The 20,603-nt window shown below is 56.6% G+C and overlaps 1 protein-coding gene across 3 annotated transcripts in view; it reads left to right on the forward strand.

The window, feature by feature from the left end:
• The first annotated feature begins 959 nt into the window (after positions 1 to 959).
• Positions 960 to 20,603, forward strand: part of EPN2 (epsin 2) — a 56,444-nt gene continuing 36,800 nt past the window's right edge. The window contains exon 1 of one of the 3 annotated variants that reach the window (XM_028499925.2): positions 960 to 1,152. The gene's annotated coding sequence lies outside the window, so the exon portion shown is untranslated. Of the gene's footprint in view, positions 1,153 to 11,818; positions 12,219 to 20,603 lie in introns of those variants that run through there. The other 2 variants (XM_028499924.1, XM_055090505.1) reach the window with 2 other exon arrangements.

The raw sequence follows: 20,603 nt of genomic DNA on the forward strand, positions 1-20,603 counted from the left end.
CCCCCCCCGCCCCCAGCTCTACGTTCCAGAGCATCTCTGGTGCTATTTTAGGTGGTATTGTTTGTACCATAACTCCTCGTCTCCTGTCCCCTGCTTTTCTGGCGCCCAACGCTGGTACATCCTGGTGCCTTCCATCCTATCTCTTGCATTGGCGTTTGTGAAAAGCAAGTCTTTCCAGTGCACCTTCAGAGCCGTATCCATCGAGTCAGGACGACACAGCAGCATTTAGTTGAACATCTGCTGCGTGCCACGTGCTTTCCTAGACACTGGGAATACGATGGGGGATGAGGTGGAGGGAGATAGCTGCCTTGCCTCCCCTGCAGACCTAGTTCTAGAAGAGGGAGAAGGAGAGACAAGTATCAGCTTCCTCCTGCGTCTCGGGAGGGAGGTCTGGCAGCACCCTGCTCCCCGGGCCCTGGCCTGGAGGCGAGCTCCGGCCGCAGTGCTGCGAGGTGCTGGGGCTCTGGCAGAGGCATTTCAGCGGAAGCGTCCCGTGTTGGCGGGCGTCGCCTGGACCCCAGCTGACGGCTGAATCGGGGCAGGCATTTCGGAGGCCCAGGTGGCGTGTGGGGTGGCATGTGAAGGGCCAGAGCGGACGCCTCCGTGTGCTGCTGCCCAGTGGTCTGACCTGGGGCTCTGGTTGTTTTCGGGGAGCCCTTTGCGTGGCCTCCTGTGGCAGGCCTGCCCCCCGGTGACCCCGTGCTGTGGGGCCCAGGTGGAGGGTGCCGGGTTGAGCCCCTGGGGTTGGACAGCTTAGGGGCATCTGGTTCTTTTGTCTGTACGGAATATGAGCCAGCAGGTCAGAGATCTTTGGAAATTTGCTTGAAAACAAAGCAAAACTTACTGTTATGGAGGATTTCCAACTTATAAAAATAGAATAGTTCGGTGAACCCCCATCACTCAGCTTTGACTGTTTTAATCTAGGCTCTTCCCCCTCTCTGCCGCCCCCAGATTATTTCAAAGCAACTCCCAGACTTGCCTTCATCGATAAGTGCCTCCATGTGTATCGCTCACAGATGTGGACTCTTCGGAAACTTATTTTTATGTGAGGACTGACCACCAGCCGTCCTAATTCTCATGTTCATACTCTGTGAGTTTGAAGCTGTTTTTTTCAGTTGTAGGGTAACGATCATCTTTATACAAAATCTTGAGGTGGGTTGAATTTTATTAGCACTTCGATTAAGCCAAAACAATGAGAATTTTGCTATTTTAGTTTTTTTTTTTTTTGTAAAATACATATAACATAAAATTTACTATGGTAACCATTTTAAAGTGTAAAAATTCAGCAGTACTTAATTTGAAATGTGGTGATGTGGTGTGTGGATCAAAAAGAAAATGTCATCTGTGAGGGGGCAGGAGGGTGACTTACTCTTGACTCCGTTGATTTTAACACACACGTTTAAAGGAGCTTACTGCTGAGCGTGACACACGGATCGGGGAAGCGCAGCGCACGCAGCGTCGTGCTCGGGGCGCCCAGACCCGCGTGGCCGCCTTCTGCTTCCGGTGGCCTCGAGGCCCGCTCAGCAGGCTGCCGTCCGAGGACAGGCCCTGCCCCTCCCGACCTGAGTGGCCACAGCCGCGGGTCTGGGGGTCGACGGTGGCCTCTCTGAGCACGGTGGTGAGGGGAGTGCTGGGCAGGTGTGGGACTTGCCCCCCGGGTGACGGGGACAGACTGGGTGTTCTCACGAGAGCCACTGGCACGGGGGTCGGCGCCTCTCCTCGTGTTCCTCAGTGGGATGGTCAGAGTCGGTGCCCTTGCGTCTTCGTGACCACATGCTGAGCTCAGGATGGCTGGTTACATACCTGGCGGTCGGCTGGGCAATTCATTGATTCGGTAGCATGGTGTGTATGTGGGCGCTGATTCCTGGTAGGAGGTTATTTCTGGCGAGGAGTCGGGGGGCAGCCTAGCTGCTGAGTGTGGGTCAGGGGCTGCTGTGCTGGGTGCAGAGGGACCCTTGGCCACGTCATAGGTGGCTCCGGTCCTGGTGTTGGGAGCACGCCTTCATCTCCTTCATGCGGTATGTCTGCTTTTGGAGGACGTGAGGGAGGTGTTCATCTCAGGTCCCAGGACAAGGAGAAGCTTCTCCTGTGAACCTGCTTTCTGTCTGTCTTGTGGGCAGTGTGAGTCATTTTGCTCTGTCCGCCAGGAAGCTCAGCTCCGAGCCAGGCATTTGTCCCAGCTCTGCTGTGGTCTGCACTTTGGCTTCTAACCTTGCCTTCTGGCCCAGCGTTTTTTCCCTCCCCTTCTGTTTCCCTATTGCCCGGGTTTCTTCATTTACTCGCTTTTCACTATGTTCCCTGGCTTTCTCTCAGCCAGTAATTCTCAAATGCTGGATCTCCACCGCCTTCTGTTTTAACTGTGCTGGATGGGGCCTGAGCATAAGTGTGTTTCCAAAGCTCCCCAGAGATTCAAGCATGTGGCTGGGCTTGGGGGCCACCGCTGTTGTTCGTTTCCCATGTTTTTAGCAACAAGGCAGGATAAATAGACAAAAAGGATGGAGTCGGGGAGGAGAGCCGACCCCGAGGTGGTGGTCTGAGCTCAGAGAAGCCGAGTCAAGTGGATTATGTCGTTCTCTTGCCAGTGGAACCAGTGGGAAAGCTCTCCTTGGCCAGCACTGCAGAAGCCTCAACTCCTGGACAGGCTGGGGATGAGTGACTAGAGATCTTGCTCTGAGGGCCTTGGGCCTGCCTGGTGGGAGCACGGCTTTGTGACAACGTCTACGGCCCATTCAGGACACAAGCCCGTGCATGGGACCCAGTCATGCTTAATACCATTTGCCATAGAATGTAGTTCTAGGGAAGACCCAGTGTATAAGGAGAGCATTTAAAACATGGTCTTCGCAACGAATCTGATCCCACCTGTGCGTCAGAGGAGCACTCTCCCTGCTTTAAAGAGAAACAAGAAATGATGAAAGAAAATACATTCTTTCTTGGTTTAAAAAATATACTTTATTGGCAAAAGAAAAGAATAAAGTAAGTAGCACAAGAAATCACTATCTAACCTGACTGCAAGATGTTTAACCCAGGTTTTTTTCATTTAGTTCTTTTAACTTTGAACAAAAATCTTGGTAACTTTTTTTCCTCTTTACCATCTGATTATCAGAAGTTTCCAAAGACTAAAGTGAGCTCTACCGAAATAGATGATATAGGATTTCCAAGCGGGGTGTCTCTTCTGTACCAAGTCTCAGGGGGAATGTTTAGGACGCCTGTTTGAATGGTCACGGAAGAAAATCTGGAAAGTCCGTATAAGTGGGGAGGACAAACTAGAACTAGCCTTGTCACTGTGGTCGCTATTCATAGCGATTTTGGGTTATTTTCTCTGAGTCGCTCTTTGTTTAGTGCCCAGGGGTCTCTGTGGCCTGTGTGACCATCACGGGGTGGCACAGAGCTTACCCTCGAATGGCCACGCTGGGAAGAGGCCAGCTGCCCCCTGTGGTTTGTCCCCTCCTCCCTTGCTGCGGCTGGTGGGGTCTGCAGGGCGGGAGGGAGAGGCTGTGGGGAAGGGCGTATTCAGCAGTCGGATGTTGCGGGGAGGAGGGCACCCTGACGGGGAGGGAGGGAGGGAGGGATGGGGTGCGTAGGCGCGGCCGCCTGGTGGGGAGGAGGGCTTCAGGGCTGGACAAAGGAGCCCAACATGGGCGCTGCTCTCTGGGCCCAGGTTCCCCTTTATGATGTAGATCAGACAGTGTGACTGTGTGACATCCAGGGCCTCCCAGGGCCGGAATGCCGGGGTGCTGTGTCTTCGAGAGCAACTTCCGGGCCTCGTCGTTCTGGTGTTTCTGAAGGAACCTGCTCATGCATCTCCTTTCGGGAGTCTCCAGGAGAGAAGACAGGCCAGTTCCTCAGGAATGTGTTTGCCCGAGGCTCACGGGCTCCCCCTGCTCCAGTCCAGGCTGTGTGTCCACGGGTCACTTCAGGGTGACCCAGGACAAGTCAGTGCCGAGTGAGCTCCCTCTGGGGCCCTTGGCGTGGACGCAGCTGGTGCCCAGCCAGAGGCCCTGTGAGCTGCTCTGCCGCGCTGGGGAGAGGTCCCCACTTCCCTGCCCGCCCGGCTGGTCACAGAGTCTCCGCAGGAAGGAGATGTCAGCCTGCCCCCGAGGCCGCCCGCCACGTGAGGGCCAGCGTAGTGCCGGGCGGGGGGAGGCCTGGCGCGCTTGACACACGGAGGTGTGCGTCGATTTGAGCGCTGCGTTGCTCTGCCAGCCGGTGGATGGGGAAGAAATCCTTGCAGTAGAAATTTAAAGGCCGCTGCAAGGGAAGAGGAAGAAAATGGGTTTCAAACTAGGAAGAGGGAAACAAATACTGTCTTCTTTACAAAAACCCCACTTCTTTAGCACACTGCTTCTGAATCAAGCTCTCAGAAATGAGACGTAAAAGAAAGAAAACCTGCCCCGCGTGCCTCATAGAATGTAACCTGGACTTGGTCACCCGCAGGTGTCTCTCCTTGCAGGAGGTGGCGTGGAAGGAGCACGGCCCCCACCGGTGTGGTGTCTGCTGAGCACCAGGTCACTTCAGAGGGGGGCTCCCAGACCGGTGCTGTCGTCCTCTGAGGGCCTCTCCCCGCCCGCAGCTCTGTGTCTCCCTCAGTTTCACGGAGGCCGAGGGAGGGCCCGTGGGAGGGTGCAGTTCTGTCGCTGGCCTCCACGGCCGACCCCGAGTGCCTCTCTCTGCGCTTGCGGGCCGTGGTCGGAGCGAGCCGTCCTGCCGGGAGCGGGCTCCGCCCACGCGCCGCCCCTGCCTGGCCCGGAGGCTCCTGCCCAGGGCGCCGTCCACGTGTCCACGCGAGCACCTTGCAGCCGGGGGCCGCATCTGGCGGCGCCCGGCAGGTGGCGGGTGTGGAGGACACAGGTGCCGCACCTGGGGGTGGGCGAGGCCAGACTGGGCCACGCTGGGGAGAGTGGGGAGAAGGACCGTTCCAAGCAGCCGGCGGGGGGAGCGGGTCGCGTGGGCTTGTGGACGCTGAGGGCGGGAAGGGAGAGACGTGAGCCTGTGGGGCCTCCAGCTGCCCCGGCTGGCGGTGGAGGGCTGACAGCTCACGGGGGGGACGCAGCCCGGCTGGTGCCTGCGCTGGTGCTGTCCCAGCACGGGCCAAGGGACCTGTGGCCAAATGAGGATGGGACTTATTTTTCTTAAATATATGCGCTTTTGAATAGGGGATACGTCCACATAGTTCTGAACTGAGAAGGTGTTAAAGTACATTCTGAGCAGTCCTACCCTTTACCCCTGACCTCCCCTGCCCCACCCCCTTCTCTCTAACAGCAACCCCTTTTACTATCTGAATAGCCGTCCAGTGTTTTTTATGCAAATAAAGCAAAAGCAAATTTACATTCTTATTTCTCCCTTTGTGTTAAATCAAAGATAGCACCCTGTACACATTCTACCCCTTGCTCTTTTACTTGCAGCGTAGCCTAGAGACCTTCCATGTCGCTACGTGGAGAGCCATGTCCTCTCTGTGAGCGTAGTGCCGTGATGCTGTCCTCCTGTACTGTTTTAAATCCCATCCCCTATATGGCAGCTTCCGGCTGCTCCCCACGTGCTGTTACATAACATTCCTGAGAGGATCGATCTTACCTCCGTGTCCTTCCCCGCGTGAGCAGGTGGATCTGCAGGTAGCATTCCCCAGGGACAGTGCTGGGTCCGAGGGTAATACACAGTCGTCATTTTGATGGATTTTGCCAAAGCCGTCCGCGGGGGTTATCGCGCCCTGCCCTCCCACCAGCCCGTTTCCCCTCGGCCTCACCAGCAGAAGGTAGAGTCAAACATTTGGATTTTTGCCATCCTGACAGGTATAAAGAGTATCTCAATGTACTTGTTTTTCTTTTTTGATTGATTTATTTTGATTGATTTATTTTTGGCTGCATTGGGTCTTTGTTGCTGTGCGCAGGCTTTCTCTAGTTGCAGCGAGTGGGGGCTACTCTTCGTTGCGGTGCGCGGGCTTCTCATTGCGGTGGTTTCTCTTGTTGTGGAGCACGGGCTCTAGGCACATGGGCTTCAGTAGTTGTGGCCCGTGGGCTCAGTAGTTGTGGCTTGCAGGCTCTAGAGCGCAGGCTAAATAGTTGTGGCACATGAGCTTAGTTGCTCTGCGGCATGTGGGATCTTCCTGGACCAGGACTCGAACCTGTGTCCCCTGCATTGGCAGGTGGATTCTTAACCACTGCGCCGCCAGGGATGCCCTGGAGGTAGCTTTAATTTGCATTTTTCTGAAATGTGAGCTGATCATTTCATATACTTAGGGACCACTTACATTTTTTTTTGGACAGTTCTTTTCCCATTTTTCTCTTGAGTTATTGTTTGCTTACTTCTCAATTTCTGTGAGTTCTTTATATTTTTGGAAGGTTGGTTCATTGTGTAATGAGCTGTAAATATTTTTTAAATTTTATTATTTATTTATTTGTTTTTGGCTGCGTCGGGTCTTAGTTGTGGCACGCGGGATCTTTCATTGCGGCGCGCGGGCTCTTCGTTGGGGTGCTTGGGCTTCTCTCTAGCTGTGGCATGCAGGTTTTTCTCTTCTCTAGTTGTGGCACACAGGCCCTAGGGCACGTGGGCTCTGTAGTTGTGGCGCGCGGGTTCTTTACTACTGGACCACCAGGGAAGTCCATGTAAATATTTTTTCAGGCTAGGAATTATTCTAATCTAGCCAGATTCTTTTTTTTTTTTTTTTTTTTTTTTTTTGCGGTATGCTGGCCTCTCACTGTTGTGGCCTCTCCCGTTGCGGAGCACAGGCTCCGGACGCGCAGGCTCAGCGGCCACGGCTCAGGGGCCCAGCCGCCCCGCGGCATGTGGGATCTTCCCGGACCGGGGCACGAACCCGTGTCCCCTGCATCGGCAGGCGGACTCTCAACCACTGCGCCACCAGGGAAGCCCTAGCCAGATTCTTTTAAGTACCCCTCCCCCCATCTCCTCTTAAAGATTCAGACTGTGGCTTGGGATGGAGTCTGGTCCTATTGGGACAGAACCGTGACCTTGGCTTCCTTCCAGGACTTCAAGTCAGTTGGCCACAGACAGGTTTTCGGCATGAGCGTACAGCGGAGTGGATGTGTTTGCATCTGTGTGGGCGTGGGCTGTGACAACAGCCAGCCCCTCCTTTGGTAACAGTGGCCCTCTGGCAGCGGAGGCTGCGTGTCCAGGGTGTGTGGTCACCATCATCGTTTGTGGAGCAGGCTGATGGAAGGCCATTGTTTTTTTTTTTTTTTTTTTTTTTTTGCTTGTTTTTCACAGCTTTATAGATACGTGATTTATGTACCACACAATAAGGTTCACTCATTTGAAATATATAGTTCAAAAGCTTTTAGTATATTTAGCGTTGTGCAACCATCCGTGTAATCTTACTTTAGAATATTTCATCACCCCCAAAGGAAACCCCGTACCCATTAAGCAGTCACCCCCTTCCCCCTCGTCCCCCAGCCTCTGGCCACTGTCGGTCTGCTTTCTGTCTCTCAACTTGCCTGTTCTGGACGCGACTCTTAGAAATGGAGCGGCGTGTGGCCTTGCGTGCGTGCTTTTTCCCTCGGCGTGTTTTCACGGTTCACTGTGTGGAAGCAGGTGCCTGCACCTCCTTACGCGTTCAGGCTGAATGCTGTTCCGCTGTACGGATATACCACGTTTTATTATTCTATTCACCCATTCATCTGTTGAAGGGAAGCTTTTTCTACTTTCTGGCTGCTACGAGCAATGCTGCTGTGAGCTCCGTGGGCACCGCGTCCTTTCTCTTGGGTAGAGACACAGGCCTGCACCACCCCCACGCTGGCGAAGGAACGTGGAGAACTGCACACTGGCCTCTAAAGTGCTGGACACAAAGCGACACACGTCACTTCTGCCACATTTTACTGGCCGGGGCTGTGGTTGACCCAGAAGGGGGTGGGGAACGCAGTTCTGTCCCAGGCCCTGGAAGCTGCGGACTAGAAATGTTTGGTGCACAGAACTAATGACTGCAGAGAGGGGAAGCGGGCATCCGAGGCCCAGGGGAAGGATCCTGTCTGGAGGGGTCACCAGCAAGGTGGAGCTCCAGGGTGAGAATTCCTTGCCACTGATGGGTCCGCCTTGAAAGCTGGTTGGTGGAGAGACCTTGAGTCTTCCAAGGAGCAGCTTAGAAGTGTGTGGTGGTCTTGGAGAGGACAAGGGCAGCCTCATGGAAGGAACGTTAGGCTCCCGGGCTGAGGACCGGGCTCCCTGAGCTTTCCCGGCAGGCGCTGGGGCTCAGCATGGGGAGCGCAGAGCTCACCCACCCTCGCTTCTCGCCTGTAAAATGCCTCCTTTGCGGGATGTGGCACACAGTGGGCTGTTATGAAAGGCAGCGGTCACCTTGGTGAGTTTGGCCGCAGCAGTGGAGCCTGCGGTCACTGAGTGATCGGGCCTGGCCTCCCTGGCTCTTGGTCCATCTTCCCTGGGAAGCGCGGATGTGCCGAAGGACTGCCCTGTCCCCCCCCCCCCCCCGGTGACCCCGGGCTGGCTGAGGGAGGAGGAGGCTGGTGGCCAGTGAGGATTCTGGGGCAAGTAGACGCCTCTGTCCTAAAGTGCAGTGTTTTCTGGACAGACCTGCGTATGTGGTGGAAGCGCCCTCCTTTATTATTATTTTTCCAAACAAAGTAGCACAAAGGCAATGTAAACATTGTTTGAACAAAAGCATTTGGCTAATGGAGATAAAACCGAAAGGAAAATAACTTTAATTTCTTTTTGGCTTTTGTGTTTTGACATTTAAAAGCGTACTTCTAATCTTTTAAGAATTTGAAAAAATCATACGGTATGGAAACCGCGGTTTGTTTCTGCTTGTTCACTTAGTGTGAAACGCACTCGGCGCCCGCCTTGCCCGACCTCGGCCTCTCCTGGAGGGTGTGGCGCGGAACGGCGGGGCCGAGGAGGGTCCGGCGGGGCCGAGGAGGGTCCGGCAGAGGCGCGCTGCGGACCCCGTAGGAGGGGCGGAGGGTTCCACCTCCGTCCACGCGGCTTTTTCAGGTCGTCATCTGTGGGGCCTCGAAGGCCGCCACTGCGCCTCCGGAGGAGGTGACCCCCCGTGACCCTGGGGCCAGCCATCTTTCCGCTGCGACCAGCTGTTGTTTGTAAACCGCAGCAGTATCGTAGGCCGTGTGTCCTGCTCCGCAAGACGTCTGTGGGTCCTGGACTTGGGCGTCAGGTGAGGGTGGGGAGAGCCGCCAAGATCCGGGGCGGCGTGTGAGCAGGTGGGGTCGAGTCGTTCCTTCCCGCGGCAGATGTGTGCCCGGCTCCGCGCCAGGCCCTGTGAGGCAGCCCAGTGTGCAGACAGTCGGGGCCTCTGTCCCCCGAGAGCCCGCAGTCCAGAGGTCGGGGGAGGAAGGAGGGAGAGGCGGGGGAGGGCCGGAAGCCGGCCGCGGCGGGCGGGGGCGCTCAGGGAGGGGGAGGTGGTGGCGCCGGGCTCAGTGTCCTGCCGCGGGGGCCGGGGCCTCCACGCAGCAGGCCTGGGCGGGCCGTGCGCTCCCGCACGGGGGTGTCTGAGCTGGTGGTCGGCGTAACTAGGACGCGTGCAGCTCTCCCAGCCTGAGGCTGGCTTCTTGCCACATCCTCTGCACCCCCGGCGTCCCTGTCAGTTAGCACGGCTCCCTGAGACCCTCAGCTCTCGCCTCCCCGCACTGGATGGTTCTCCTGTGTCTCTGCCCCGCTCCGGGCCCTTCTTGGACTTCACTGATGGCCACTCGCCTCCTCTGACTTGTGCCCTCATCCCTGCTCTCCCGGGCGCCTCCAGCGCCCCGCCCACCCTCGGCCCCAGCTGCCCCTGGCCGTCTCCATCCTCCGTGCTTGTCCTGCCAGCACCTCCAGCTACGCTCGTCTGAAACAGAACTACTTGCTCTGCCTCTTTCCTTCTCCTGAAACCGGCGCACCCTCTGCACCGTGACGTCCTGTGAAAGGTGCCTCTGTGTCCCTGCCATTCCCGCCGGCCTCTGGTGTGGGCGTCCGCGGGCTTCCTGCCGTCCCCGCCCCGCAGTCCGCCTGCTGCGGCTCCATCAGGACTGCGGAAGCCCCGCCTCCGCGGCGCCGCCTCTCTGCCGCCGGACACGCAAACCCACGCCAGTAGCTTTGACTGCAACAGTGTATCTTAAAATAATTTGAAGTGGTAGCAGTTAAACGTTACTCATCTTAATAGTTTTTTATCTACAAAATGCCATGGTGCCTTTGGCGGTTCCTCAGAAAGTTAAACAGAGAGCTACCACGTGACCCAGCAGCCCTGCTCCTTGGTATCTGCCCGGGAGAACTGAACACACGCGTCCACACAAAACCTTGTCCGCAAAGTTCACAGCAGCGTTACGCATAATGGCCAAGAAACGGAAACAACCCAGGTGTCCTCCAGCTGACAAGTGGGTAAATAAAATGTGGTCTATCCATACAATGGAAAATTACTCCTCCATAAAAAAGAATGAAGTACTGTTGGATAGTGCAGTGTAAATGAACCTTTAAAATATGCTAAGTGAAAGGAGCCAGACACAAAGGCCACATACTGTGTGATTTCATGTATGTGAAATGTCCAGAGTAGGTGAATCCACAGAGACAGAAAGCAGGCTGCTGGTTGCCTGCCGGGGGCTGGGTGAAAGGAGGAGTGGGTGGTGACATGCAGGGTCTCCTTGGAGGGGCGAGAACGCCCACCACGGCCACGGTTTCCAACACTGTGAGGGTGCTAAATTGAGTGTGAATTGTACACTTTAAAATGGCGAATTTTATCTCTATAAAAACAAATAGAAATATAAAAACAGAACAATAGAAAAACAACCCCTCCCCCAAATGCCGCAACAGTGATACCTGATTTCATGTACGTTATTACTTAATGCAGGTATTTGAGTTTAAAAGTAAACTGATTTAGGGACTTCCCTGGCGGTCCGGTGGTTAGGACCCAGCACTTTCACTGCCGAGGGCCTGGGTTCGATCCCTGGTCCGGGAGCTAAGATCCCACAAGCTGTAAGGAGTGACCAAAAAAAAAAAAAAAAGAAATTGATTTGAAGAAAAATATTAAGCAAACAATAGTGCAGCTTACAATAAGAATGAAGGAGAGAATTCCTAAGACAGCACCTGGCACGTTGGAGACGCCCTGTGAGTGTTAACCATTATCACTGTTACTTGGAGGATTTGGCAGAAATCTGGAAGGTGAGTGACCGAGGTCGGCAGGTCCAGATTCCTTAGCGCGCCGAGTGAGGCCCGCAGACGTCCCCACGCCTCGTCACCGTCTCCCTCGTGCCCTGCGGTCCCCTCATCCTCTCGCGGTCCCCTCATCCTCTCGCGGCTCTGCCTTGGTTGCGTGGATGTCCCAACCCAGACGAGGAGCCGGGTCGTATGTTTGTTTCCCCGCGAGCACCGTTCTTTAAGCACCGAGTGTGTGAAAAGTGCTTGTTGAATCTAGTATCAGCTAAACCGTTCACCTCTCTTTGCGCTGTGATGATGAAATGATGTTATAAGAGCAAAAGTATTTTGAAAATACAGTTCAGAGGACACTTGTACACCCTGTGGGGTAGTTCTGTTCCCAGGAACGTGGTCTAGAACACTTGGTGCACGAGTCCCAGGGGACACACGTGCACACACCAACACTTCACGATGGCAAAAAGGTGAACTCGGTCTAGGTGTCCACGGACGGGAGAGTGAGTGGGGAGACTGTTACACGTGAGCACGGGCAGCTTCCATACAGCAGGGACGTGGATGAGCCACCCCAGACCCGCAGCCACATGTGTGGACGAGTCTCGGACACGTAGTATCGACGCCGGAGCAGGTTGTGGCAGTGGTACGACACGTGTGGTAAGATCATTTTCTTTTTTAAAAAGCAAGGGACGGAGGAACTCGGAACCCGAGCTGTTTGCTGGGGAGGGGGAAGGGGCCTGGGTGACAGGGGTGCCTCGTCTGCGCCCCACATGTGGTTGGCACTTCTGCTTTTGTATATGCCCACCAGCATGTCACAAACACTTAAGAGGACAGAGGAGCGGCAGGAAGAGCTTCGGGCGGGTGCGCCTTTTCTGGGCCAACCGTGACATTTGAGAGCGCGGTGAGTGTTGCAAGAGTAACGCCCTGGGCAGGTCTCCAGCAGAGGGGAAGGAGGGAAGTTGCACTTTTATTCTGAACCAAAAGAGGAAGCTTACCTTTCATCTCCGAGACCCGGTTTTTCCTGGTGGTGTTTCAGTTGACGGCTGTTTTAAAGGAATAATCTGCGTTCTCGGGTTGTTACAGCCCGTGCGGCTGATTTAGCAGAAGACACAGTTATAGCCAAAGAGGTACCGTTTCTTAAGGGTGTGAGTTCTCAAAGGCTAATTTAAAAAAAAAAAAAAAAAATTTATTTATTTATTTATTTATTTTTGGCTGTGTTGGGTCTTCGTTGCTGCACGTGGGGTTTCTCTAGTTGCGTTGAGCGGGGGCTACTCTTTGTTGAGGTGTGCGGGCTTCTCGTTGCGGTAGCTTCTCTTGTGGAGCATGGGCTCTAGGCGTGCGGGCTTCAGTAGTTGTGGCACACGGGCTTCAGTAGTTGTGGCACGCGGGCTCAGTAGTTGTGGCGCACGGGCTTAGTTGCTCCGCGGCATGTGGGATCTTCCCGCACCAGGACTAGAACCCGTGACTCCTGCATTGGCAGGTGGATTCTTAACCACTGTGCCACCAGGGAAGTCCTCCAGAAGGGCTAATTTTTAAATCGTTTTGGAGTCTTTGGTACCTGAGGCTCCTACCCTGCCGGATTCCGTCGTGTTGCTGTCTGTGGGACCTGACATGTCCCAGGGTGAAGCTTTCTTGGGAGAGCGTTAAAGGCCCCCTTCTTTGTGGGCTACACTGGAAGGAGCTGGGAACGCCAGGGTCCGATCCCGGGACAGCACCACACTGCTCAGAACTAGTGTCCGCACGCGGGTGGGGGCTGGGTCCCTTCCAGTTCCAGCATCTTTGCTCCTGCCCGCTTGGTTTGGTGAGCTGGACGGGATGTCCTGTGGCCGGCTGAACAGGGGGTAGGAAAACAGTTGCTTCTCTACCATCTTTTGGCCTCTGCAGCACCTAGACAGGAGGGGCCCTTCTAGGCCTCCGGATTCAGTGAGGAAAAATTCACTGTTCTTGTGACTTTGAGCATTGGGTTTGTCTGAAGCTAAACAGAATAAGAACAGAGATTAAGAGGGTGGGACCAGAAGCCAGAGAGGTCTGGGGTCAAATCCTGGTCCTGCCACTTGCTGGCCCGTAGCTTAGGCCAATTACTTAACCTCTCTGTGCCTCGACTTCCTCGCCCATGCAATGAGGGTAAGAAGAATAATTACTCCCCGTAGAATTCTTACAAGGTTCAGGGAGTAGGTACGCCTGGCATACAGTCAGGGCTCAGTCAGGATTCTCCAGTTTCTGTCTAGAGAGCCTCTTCTATTTTCGGTTTCTATTCTAAGCCTGTTCTCTTACGATGACTGCTAGTACCAGAGAGTTAGCACATCTGAGACCTTGCTTGGAAATGCCAGCCACACAGCAGAAGAGCTGGAGCCGGTGCCCGTGTTTAAAGGTTGTGCGTGGGGCCAGGCACCTTCCGCCCAGCGCGTTCTCCCTGGGCCCTTGGTGCTCCTGTAGGCTTGTCCCCCTGCCGTGGACGCTGTCTCCAGGCTGTCCTCGGGGGGCTGCTGAGAAGACCCTCAGAGACACGCTCAGCTTGGCACAGCCAGGAGCAGGCAGGTGTCTGGACCCCGGTCCTGCAGCACTGAGCGGCGGCCGTCCTCCCTGCGTCCCCTGGCCTCCGGTCACCACTGGAAAGGCAGGGTGTGGGTCCCTGTGGCTAGACAGGGGACGTCCGTCCTCGCCTCGTACGCCGCCCAGGCTGCTGCTCCTGAGCCCAGGCTGCCGGGGCTTCGGGGCCTCCGCTCCCCTCGGGGTGTGCCCGGTGCGGGCTTGTCCATCTCTGTCCTTGGGTCTGGCGTCGTGAACTTTTAACCACGTAGTTTGGTTTTGCGTGTTTGGCGAGCAGAGCAGCTGTTCTGCCCCGAGTGACAGAGATCCCGAGGGAGACTGAGTGGGAGACTGGCCCGAGGTGTGAACCCCGGTGTCTGAGTAGGGGGGGCGGGGGTGCCGTTTTCCTTTCTTTCCCTCTGTGTTCATTCACTCAGCGCACGTCAGAGCGCTCGCGGGGTCGGGCTCCGTCCTCGGCGCCGAGGACACAGCGGTGAAGCGGGGCAGGGCCCGGCGCTCGCCGGGGGGGAGCAGACAAACGGGGCATAAGCCGGGAGCTGTCCAACAGAGAGCGGGGCTCCGCCGCACGTGGAAGGTGGTGACTTGAGAGAGTGACGCGTGGTCCCGAGGAGGCGAGGTCTAAGCTGACAAGAAGGAGCCGGTGTAGCGGCAGTGCCGGGAGGCGGCGGGTGGAGGAGACGGCAGGTGGAGGCAGGTCGTTCCGGGCACCAGGGACACGGCGGGGAAGAGGGCGCAGCACGTGGGTGGCACACGAAGAGCTCACCTTCCCAGTGCGCCCGTCTTCTGGTCTGTGGGGCTCTGGTGCACCCCCCGCGCGGCCTGGGCTGGGCCTGTGAGGGCCCGTGGACTTCAGCCATCACTCCCTGAAGCCGTGGGAGCCCCCTTCCTGCACGGCCGCGTGGGGAGAGTCGGACGTGACCTCCCGGCCTTGCTGGTTTGAGGGCCGAGGTGAGCAACTGCCCCTTCTTCTCACGGCCTTGGTTTGCACTTACACGGCGTGCAGGCACCTGTTCCTGCCCCGCGCGCGGGCTTCCTCTGGGCAAGCATCTTGAGCTCCTCTTGAGAACAGTGTCAGGTCGCTGCTGAGCCTGAGACCGGGTCTGTGGGATTCTGGCTGCGGGGTCCACAGCCCCCCGCTTTGGCTTCCGCCCTCCCGCGGGCTCCTCAGGACGTGGCGACAGCCCAGCACTTAGCGCCACCACAGTGACCAGCCAGGTCTAAATTAAGCATGAAATCATGGGAATTCTAAATTTTCCCATGTAGCTCTTTTTTTTTCCCAAATGGCTCAAGCTGGAAAATTCTACTGATCAAACTGTAATCCATCGCTGGGCCTGCCCGGTGGGGTGGGTATGAAGCCGTCGGCTGTCCCCCCCAGTCTCTGAGCGGCATTGCCACCTACCATTCGTGGGTGTTTCTGGTAGCAGAGTCACAGCATGGTGGAATGGAGACTCTGGCCTGGGGGTCACACGAGTGCAAGCCGCCTTCCTTGGAGGGGGCCATGTTGTGAGGGTTGCCCTTCACGCTCCACGGTCCCCGGGAAGCCGTACAGGCCAAAGAAACACCCACCGCTAGGCTTCTTGCCGGAATTCTAGCCTCCCTGTGGCTGACCTGGGGCAGGGGCTGCCCGTGGCACCACGGAGACGGCAGGGAATTGAGCCACTTGTCAGAAAGAGGGCCTGGGGACGCGAGGGTTGGGCAGGTCGTCTGGTCTGGTCTGCCCCGTCACTTTAGGAGCGGGAGGCTGGGCCTGGCCTGATCGCCGCTTTCCCGGCTCCTGCTTCTGTGTGCTCTACCGTTCCTCGCTGTTTGCTTTCTGGCTGGATTTTTTTTTTTTTTTTTTTTCCTCTCCTCAGCTCAAGTTTAATAAAACTGCAAAAGACCAAAAGTGATACCCTACTACTATATACATCAGTTTGCCTGCTGCATAATACTGCTCAGGCCATTCCCTCCAGAGGAAGAAAGGCTGGCCTCCCCAACCCCTGCCGGAAAGGCCTGTCCTGTCCCACACCACATCTGGGCTGAGTGTAAGGTCTTGTGTTTTAAGCATGACAGTAGTACAAAAGAGGTTTTGTTCTCATGGCCACCTACTGCAGCCTGGCCCTAAAATGGCCCAGTGCTCCCTTCTGCTTAGAGAAATATTCTTTGCTCTTCTGGACATCAGGCTTGATGGTATCGCTGCCAGGCTTCCAGCCAGCTGGGCACACTTCCGCATGTTTGTCAGTAAACTGGAAGGCCTGAACTAATCTCAGTGTCTCATCCACAGACTGGCCAACAGGAAGGTCATTTATGGTGATCTGTCGAAGGATACCTTTATCATCAATAATAAAAAGGCCCCTGGGGCTTCCCTGGTGGCACAGTGGTTGAGAGTCCGCCTGCCGATGCAGGGGACACGGGTTCGTGCCCCGGTCCGGGAAGATCCCACGTGCCGCGGAGCGGCTGGGCCCGTGAGCCGTGGCCGCTGAGCCTGCGCGTCCGGAGCCTGTGCTCCGCAACGGGAGAGGCCACAACAGTGAGAGGCCCGCGTACCGCAAAAAAAAAAAAAAAAAAAAAAAAAAGTCCCCTGAATGAGATGCCTTCATCGGCCTTTAAGACCGCATGGTCCTGAGCAATGGTGTGCTTGGGGTCTGATATCAACGGAATGTTCTTGGGTCCCAGTCCTCCTTGTTTCTTGGGTGTGTTGATCCGCGCCAGGTGACAGACATGAGAATCCACAGAAGCACCAATCACTTGGCAGCTGAGTTTCTTAAGTTCCTCTGCCCCATCACTGAAAGCAGTGATCTCCGTGGGGCACACAAAGGTGAAGTCAAGAGGGTAAAAGAAGAACACAACATATTTTCCTTTGTAGTCAGATAGGCTGATATCTTTGAACTGACCAAATGGCATTACAGCAGTTGCTTCGAACTGGGGGGCACGGTGCCCGATTTTGGCATTTCCTGAAGACTTACTGCTATCAGCAGTTCTCACAGACAAAGCACAGAGGACAGTCAGGAAGGAGACACGCTGGCCGGATTTTTTAAGAATGTTTTCTGTGGCTGGTCACTTGCAAAACCATTCTGAGGCGTGGCGGAGGGGAGGGAGCGGTAAGGAACTCTGTCCTCTGTGGCACGTTTGTGCATCCACTTGGTCCAGCCGTCAGGGTGTTTTATCCTCGACCCTGTGAGGGAGGTGCAGCTTATCACACCCCCATTTCCAAGTGACTGCGTTGTTGGGTGGCCAGAACCATGTCTCCCGACCCCCGGTCCTAGCTTCACATCACCTTTTAAAATGACCACGTTCCAACACCTGTGTAATCTGCACCCAGGGCTGCTCTTCCCAGAGACTGAACGATTGGCCACATTGGTAAAGAAAAACGAAATTCCTCATGTGTGTTTTCAGTACTGATTTCTACTTTTAGAAAAATCAAGAACAGGTAAAGTCATAGGAGGATGTCTGACATTGAATTTTCCTGTGCTTGTTCCACGACTGTCGTGTCTTGGGAGAGGCCCCCAGGTGGCTCTTTGAGGGGGTGGTTAGAGGGGGCAGGGGTCATCCAGCATGGGGGCAGGGCTGTCAGACCCCACTACAGCCAGTTAACTGGCACCCCGGGGCTCTACCTGTGTGGGCGGTTTCACTGTACCTGCTTTATCATCTAGAAGTTGTCTCATGTTCGTTTTTGCAATTCTTTCAGTACATGAATGCAAAGTTTTCTTTAAGTCCACTTTTGGGATAGAGATATAAAATTTGATTTCTCTACCCAACGAGGAGTCGTTGGGATATGGATGCCACGTTCAGTGAGTGAGGAGGACGTCTCCTTTTCTGGCTGGCCCTCCGCTCCCGCCCCCCCCGACCCCCCGTGGGTGTGAAGGCTGTCACCTGCCTTGAAAAAGTCGCAGGAGGCTGCCAGATACAGATAGTGTGAGCTGCCGTCTGGAGTACGTTCATTCAGTGGGATCTCCTGCTTGGGACTGGCCTGGCCTGTGACTGTTAGGTTTGGGGAGGTGAGAGGCATTTGCTGCCTTTCCCTCATAGCTGGTCCTGTCCCTGATAATGATCCCTGGTCCCTGAAAAGCCCCCAAAATCTCCGTGGGGGTTTGGTGGAAACCCCGACCGACTGCATCTTCTCCGCGCCCGGCCAGCCATGCCCCGTCACAGAAGCACGATAGCCGAGGCACGTGTGGGCTTGGACCAGGGAACCACCTGGGCTGCGGGACCACGGAGAGCTTCTCCCTCCCACGGTTGGGTTGGTCCGGTTGGGTTGGTCCGGGACTCTGGATTTGGAAGGAATGTCCCCACCCAGCTCTGCAGGCCCCCGGAGCATGTTTTTATGGAATTCTTCTTGCCTCCAGGGGCATCACTCTAGCCTTGGAATTTTTTGTTTGTTTTTTTTTAGTTTTGTTCTGTTTGCTGTTTTATTCAGTCTATTTCTAGTCTCCACTGTCGGTTGAATTCTGGTTGTGTTTGCAGATATGCCAGAATTTTTCTGCCCTAGCCTGTCCTCGGCAAACGTGATCCGGTGGTGACTTTACGGTCGCCATTATCAGCCGCTCTCGAAAAAGAGTGGTGCTCCCAGAGCTTGGCTCGGATGCCTGCGTGTCGAGGACTAAGGGGTGCAGCCCCTCGGTCGGCCTGGGCCGCGCGGCAGCTGTGGCGGGGGGCCTAGCTGGAGTCCCCGCGCCTGTCCTGGAGCCTCTGACGTGCTCTTTGGCTGTTGCCCAGGACGGAGCGCACAGGCCGCAGGGTACTCGCGGCCGCAAGGGCTCCCGCAGCTGTGGAGTGCAGGGCAAGGGGCTTCGGGCACAGGTGGGCCCACAGGTTCAGGCAGGGTCCTGTCCTGCTCCGGCTCCATGGTTGGCTCCTGCTTGCCGCTGTGAAGGCTCAGCAAGCTGGAAGCGGACGGCAGATCGAGGAGGAAAGTATGGACAGTGGAGCCTGCAAGCTCTTCAGAAAAGAGCGAGAACAGAACAGAACTCGGGTCTGGGTGTGCACTTGGGGAGTGTCGGGGCCTTGAGGGGAGCCCTGGCGGGTGTTTGCTGGCAGGAAGATGTCTGGGTGTTTACAGTCCTGGGGTTGAGGGGGGAGGTTTTAAAATGGGAAAACGAGGTCTGAGGTCTGCGGGGCGAGTGGGATGGACCCACAGTACCTGCATCCTCCGTGGAGGGCCCAGGAGGCCCCTCACAGCGTCAGAGACTCGCCTGCAGTCTCAGGTGAGGCAGGCGCGGAGCAGGTGGGCCCTGAGGATGGTTCCTCGGAGGCACCTTCGGGGCCCCTTCCCCTTCAGCAATTGCTTACCCCCATCTCACCCTTTCTGTAGCTTTAAGAAAACAGGGGCTTCCGGGGTGGCGCAGTGGTCGAGAGTCCGCCTGCCGACGCAGGGGACGCGGGTTCGTGCCCCGGTCCGGGAGGATCCCACGTGCCGCGGGGCGGCTGGGCCCGTGAGCCATGGCCGCTGGGCCTGTGCGTCCGGAGCCTGTGCTCCGCAGCGGGAGAGGCCACAGCAGTGAGAGGCCCGCGTACCGCAAAAAAAAAAAAAAGAAAAAGAAAAAAAAGAAAACAGCGCGCAGCCGCTCACAGTACATTCCTGTGCTTTCTCTGACTGTAACAAGTATTTCATTAGCTTTTCCCCTCTCAAAGCTGAAGTATTTCAGAGAGACTGCTAACAGGTGTCCTTGCAAGTTGGGCCGTAGCCCCTCTTTCTCAGCTGTCCGGGTTCCTTTCCCAGCCTGGGTCCGGGAGGGCGGAGGCACCCAGCCCTCGCTCGCGGGAATGGCTGCCTTTTCTCTGCCACCAAAGGCCTGGGAGGCTCGGGGGGTGCCCCGGCCGGGCCTCACGACCTCCCCCGGAAGGGCAGCAGACTAGAGGACGGGCAGCAGAGCCCGATGCAGCCTCTCTCCCCCAGGAGGTGGTTCCTTCTCATTACATCTTTAACCATTTGCGGCCTGTTTACCAGGACTGTTGCTCTCGGGCGTCCTCGGAGTGCCTCCTGACCTGGAGGAAGATGGCCGGGGTCTCTCCAGCCCACCTGCTTCTCCGAGGAGCAGGTCGCCCGTGCCTGCCGAGCCCCCAGTGGGCGATAAACAAAGTGCCGGTGGGCCCGGGCCCTGGGGACTTCCGGGTGTGACTGGTGTGACGTTGGCGAGCGTTTGCTCCGGGACGTCGGAGCCCTTCCCCTTGGAGGCCTGTCCTCTCGCCGGCGTGGACGGCCAGCCTGGTCACGTCACGCACGCGGGTCCCCGTCAGAGCGCCTGGCCCTGGTCCCGGGACACACGGTAGAGGGCTCGTGAGAGCCGGTCGGTCAGTGAGGGGGCAGGCTGTGCCACCCACGCGGAAGCCCGTGCGCTCTGTGGCTTCAGAAGGAAGCAGGCTTCCTGGCCTGCTGAGGGGCACGTGTGCGACTGTCACGAGGGTGGGCTTCTGTGCTCCCCGTCCGCTGGCTCCCCGTGCGGACTGGGCATCTCCTGCGGCTTCCCCTCCTGACACTAATGTTCCCCCACTTCTGAGCCTGTGGATGGGGCCGGTGGGGGCCGTCCGTCGTCCCTCTGACAGGAGCAGCCCAGCGTAGGGGCCGCGGCGAGGCGGCGTGTCCTCCCTGGGGGCCCGGGCTCCCCTTCTGCACCAGGGCCGGAACGATCCTTACCTGGAAGGCTTTTTGTGGACAGCCGGGTCCGAGGCCCAGAGGTGGCTGGGGTGGGGTGGAGTGTGGGGCAGCTGCTGGCTTTGTCCCCGGCCCGGCTGCACTGCTCTGTCCTTGGCGGCCCCTGTGGGCTCTGGGCCTGGTTCCTCCTTCTCCAGGAGAGGAATCACCTAGCAGCCACTCCCCTGCGGCCTCCCGGAAGTCTCCCCCTTTGAAGACCTCCCTGAAGGTTACTTCTGCAGAAAGTGCTTTCCGTGCCTGCCTTTGTGGCCCCCAGCAGCCAGCTGAGTTGTTCAGGATTTGCATCCTCAGATGCCTTGCGCTCACCTCTGTCCCCTGCCGGACCGTGCCT

The sequence above is a fragment of the Physeter macrocephalus genome, chromosome 14 (assembly GCF_002837175.3).
Source record: "Physeter macrocephalus isolate SW-GA chromosome 14, ASM283717v5, whole genome shotgun sequence".
NCBI classification, from domain to species: domain Eukaryota; kingdom Metazoa; phylum Chordata; class Mammalia; order Artiodactyla; family Physeteridae; genus Physeter; species Physeter macrocephalus.